Source organism: Panthera tigris, chromosome E2 (genome assembly GCF_018350195.1).
Source record: "Panthera tigris isolate Pti1 chromosome E2, P.tigris_Pti1_mat1.1, whole genome shotgun sequence".
In the NCBI taxonomy this organism is placed as follows: Eukaryota; Metazoa; Chordata; class Mammalia; order Carnivora; family Felidae; genus Panthera; species Panthera tigris.
The window spans coordinates 43,374,408-43,379,305 of record NC_056674.1 but is presented as its reverse complement, the minus strand read 5'-3'; the positions used below and the strand labels follow the sequence as shown (position 1 = coordinate 43,379,305).

General features: G+C 39.0%; 1 protein-coding gene across 4 annotated transcripts in view; it reads right to left on the bottom strand.

The window, feature by feature from the left end:
• The window catches only part of NFATC3 (nuclear factor of activated T cells 3), a 136,792-nt gene that overhangs the window by 5,522 nt on the left and 126,372 nt on the right, over window positions 1-4,898 (bottom strand). The gene's annotated exons all lie outside the window — the stretch shown is intronic.

The window sequence follows — 4,898 nt, the reverse complement described above, 5'->3', positions numbered from 1 at the left end:
TTGAGCCCTGCGTCAGGCCCTGTGCTGACAGCTCAGATCCTGGAGCCTGCTTCGAATTCTGTCTTCCTTTCTCTGTCCCTCTCCTGCTTGTGTGCACACTCTCTCTCTCTCTCAAAAATAAACATTAAAAAAAATAAAAAGACAACCCCCCCAATACAATGTATTGTTTTCCTGTGTCTTTATGAGAAAGTCAGTGCTTACATTTTGAGGATGAGGGTATATATCCAGCATTATCCACCCACTTACCAAGTACACTTTGATGATAAACACATCATTTTTTAAGGTAGCCAGGTAATGCTGTTTATAGCAAAAGCCTGATCAAAGCTATGTTATTTCTGCTCCCCTTTATCAAAGTTCTGTTGTTCTTTTGCCTGTTGTGCCTAATCTCACACAGCTGAAGCAATCTGGAAGGTTCCTTGACTGGGATTTAAGACTATAATAAAGCTAAGAAGATTTTGCACAAAAAAGCACTCAAGCTGACTATACTCAAACATACTTTAACACATAATATTAATACATAATAATTAGTAGATTTAAGTTCCAGTAGGGCAGGGACATTATCTATCTTGTTCTCCACCAAACCCTTAGAGCTTGGTACATTCTGAGTGCTGAGTAAAATTAACTTGCCAAGTTAATCTTTTAATATAATTTGGGGACTTGGAAAAACAACAACAAGAATTATGCTCAAATAATTGCTACAGGTGAATAGTGAATATGAATTTTAGGACAAGGAGTCAGAACTACAACAAAGCAGTCCTTTTGCCATCCTTTAGCAATGACTCGAGCGCAGTGCAGTATACAGAGTCCACTGCTCTTCTTCGCTTTTCACTTCTCCCTAAGGCTGGGAGCTTTGGGCTCAGGCGTCTACCTCTAGATTCCTGAAATATCTTTCCATTGTGATCAAAATTTGAGTGTCAACTTAAGCAAGTTAAAATTATTACTGGTAAACAAACTTATGGTGTAATTTACATGTAAATTATCAGCAACATTTACAAAACAATATTTAAGTTACTTTTTAAAAACTTTTTTTAATATTTATTTTTGAGAGAGAGACAGAATGTGAGTGGGGGAGGGGCAAAGAGAGAGGGAGACACAGAATCCGAAGCAGGCTCCAGGCTCCGAGCTGTCAGCACAGAGCGTGCTGCGGGGCTTCCTGAGTATAGATGACATGTTGCATTAGTTTCAAGCGAACAACTTAAGTGATTTGACATTAAGTTATTTCTCAAAAATACTAAGGCTTACAACTTCATTTTCCACTTTCTTTTAATATATATATGCATGAATTTATTCATTTATTTAAACCCTAGTCTAGAAAGTATGTGAGATGGCTTTTTTTTCCCACCAATTTAAGAGCAGAAAGAGTTGTATACCCCTACTATACAATTTTATCATTTCTCTCCTTTAAAGAGTAAAGTGAATTAAAAACATAGAACAAGAGTCAACAACCCTCAACACCCATGTGAACAGGTTATATGGGTCACAGCATTTGGCCCACTTGTGACAGGTGCCATCAACTCCCACTAACCCAACACCTGGATTGTCTGTGCCACCACAACAGAAGCAGTCAGAACCATCAGCAATATTTGCTGTAAGAACAATTTTTTTTATACAAAAATTGCTATCCAAATTACCAGTCCATTGGAATGCTATTTCTCCACAAAAGAATATGGTGTCTGAGTAACAAAAGGCCTCTTATTTAGAGCTTAAGGTTTCAGAGCTAGAGCTGACAAGCATGGTATGGTATGAAATCTCACCATCCGGGGGAGAGGGGCAGGGTAACCCAAGACACTGCTTCTGGAGTAGGCAGATACACAGTCATATATGCAAAAGCCCAAAGGGCCTTTCTAACAAGCAACTGAACATCTTGGAGCATTTCTGTAAAGTATTTCTGGGTATAATTAGACTCCATTTATGTGTTATTTCATCTTGAAACTGCAATGAACATTCATCCAAGTTTGGCAAATTCACCTTTTCTTCCCTTCCCTGTACCCCAAGTTAAAGGTATTGTCTGGTGAACCATTTTATGGAGACATTATTGTTTTAAGCTTATTTATTTATGTATTTAGAGAGAGACAGACAGACAGACAGACAGACTGGGGAGCTGGATCTGCACTGCCAGTGTGTAGCCCAATGCAGGCTTGAACTCATACACCATGAGACCATGACCTGAGCCGAAATCAAGAGTTGGGATGTTTTAACAACTGAGCCACCCAGGCACCCCTCGAGAAGTTTACTGGGTTTTTTTTTAGTTTTTAATTTTTTTCTTTATGTTTTATTTATTTTTGAGAGAGAGAGGGATAGTGCATGAGCAGGGGAGGGGCAGGGGGAGTGAGACACAGAATCCAAAAAAGGCTCCAGGCTCTGAGCTGTCAGCACAGAGCCTGACACGGGGCTTGAACCCACAAACTTTGAGATCATGACCTGAACCAAAGTCAAACACCTAATGGCCTGAGCCACCCAGGTGCCCCTGGAGAAGTTATTTTTTACAAAATGAAGATTGCAATCATTTTCTGAATTTTACTTGAAATGAAAAAATGAGAAATTTGGAAATAAATAGAAATGATTTTAAATGGATGAGAAACATAGAATAATAAACCATAAAGTAATACTAGAACAGTTTTGCTAAGATAGACTTAGGTTTTTGATGAGTTGTAAGAATACCATCTAAACTAAATACATTAAATAACTGAATTCACTGATTTATGGCATGACCTGAAGAATTAATCTGTATTTATAAAAGTTTGATTAACATACCTTCTTAAGCTAAAGACAAAAGAAAAAAAGAAAAAAAAGTTCCTGAAAATTTAGAAGGTGTCTATAGTAGACTGCTAACTGTCCTAATTTATTCTTAAGTAATTGAATTTAACTTGTCACATGGCCACTTAGCTACAAACTACATTCACAGCTTCCCTTTCATAGGTAGGTATGGCCATATAATTTGTTCTTTTCCAATGAAATGTGAATAAAAGTGTATCTTACTCACTGCAGACTCAATAACCTCTTACCTTCCTTTCCCCCTACCTCTAGCTTCAAAGTGGTGACTCTACTCTGACAATACCTAAGGAAATAGAGGAACAATGAAATAAAGGAATCCTTATCTCTGGATTAACCTGGGGTGTAAGAGAAACTTCCAATGTGGTAAAGCCACTGTATTTGGAATCTCCATTATAGTAACCTAGCTTATACTGTTAACAAAAATAAAACTCACCACCATAAAGTAACACAGAAAGAATAATTAAGTATTTTAAGAACCAAAATAACCAGTTTGAGCTTTATCACACCAAGTTTTTAACTAAGTCATTTTAAAATTCACCCTGAATACTAGACAATTTCCAACCACAGGACAACCTGAATATATATATATATACAGATCAAAAGAGACCTTTTACTTTTAACGCTAGCTTTAAAAAAAAGTTTATATATTTGTTTTTGAGAGAGAAAGAGACAACATGAACAGGGGAGGGGTAGAGAGAGAGGGAGAGAATCCCAAGCAGGTTCTGCACTGCCAGTGCAGAGCCTGACTTGGGGGTCAACCTCATGGACTGTGAGATCACGACCTGAGCTGAAATCAAGAGTTGGACACAGCCACCCAGGCGCCCTTTCACACTAGCTTTTAATACTAGTACAGGAAAATTATGACACTTGTTTTCAATGAACCTGACTAGGGGGGTATCAGTCTTGTTACTGAGAGTCCTTTCTTTTTTAAGAAAATTTCTTATGCGTGTGATGCTATACTCAGTGTCATACAGACCTTTCCTCTAAAAAAGGTTGTAACTCAAAACATTATTCAAAGAAAAACAATATATCTCCAGCTGAGTAAACACTACACAGGTACCTAAAAGTGTATTCAAGTATCAGCATGTATCCTTTTGTATCAGCAAAAAGTGAAATGTGAAAAAATAAAACCCCCAAATCAAAAACCACTTCTTTTTTGTGTTAAGACGTTGGATTCAGAAGAATTTTAAGATTATAAGAAGAGTCCTTCCTTATACCTATTTTTTGTCACATTGTACATTTTCTGTGAATAGTCTTGTCCACTTTAAAAAAATTTTTTTTAATGTTTATTTATTTTTGAAGGAGACAGAGCATGAGTGGGGGAGGGGCAGAGAGAGAGGGAGATACAGAACCTGAAGCAGGCTCCAGGGTCCAGGCTGTCAGCACAGAGCCTGATGCGGGGCTTGAACTCATGGACCGGACGGTGAGGGAAATCATGATGTGGGCTGAAGCCGGACACTCAACCGACTGAGCCACCCAGGCGCCCCCTGTCCATTTCTAAATACATACTGTTGACACCCAAATTTCTGACCTCCAGGGGCCTAACCTGAGCTCCAAAGCCATAAATCTACATGGCGCATTCACCATCTGAGCTACAGACGCTATATGCTTCCCTCTTGAAGACATGCTCCAAGAATTTTTCTTCACTCTTCCAGCTCTTCAACTGATCTACCTATCTTCCCTTCTGGATCTTTCTCAACATTGAGAAGTATGTATGTCTATCTTAAACAAGCAAGCAAACAAATAAAAACCCTAGACTCCATGTAACCCTCTATATCTATTTTTTCTTTCATTGCTTAACTTTTTTTTTTTTTTTGGAGGACTTGGCAAAGACAGCTTTTTTGTTTGTTTAGAGAGGGAACAAGTGAGTGAGGAGCGGGGGAGGGGAGAGGGAGGAGAGGGAGAGAGAGAGACAGAGACAGAGAGAGAGAGAGAGAGAGAATATCCCGCGAGGGACAGAGAAAAAGACTGGGAGAGAGATGCAGGACTCACCCAAAGCAGGCCCCAACTGAAGCACGCCCTGTGTTCACCTGATGCAGGACTTGAACTCGCAAACTCTGAGACCATGACCTGAGCTGAAGTCAGATGCTTAACCAACTGAACCACCCCCAGGTGCTATGATT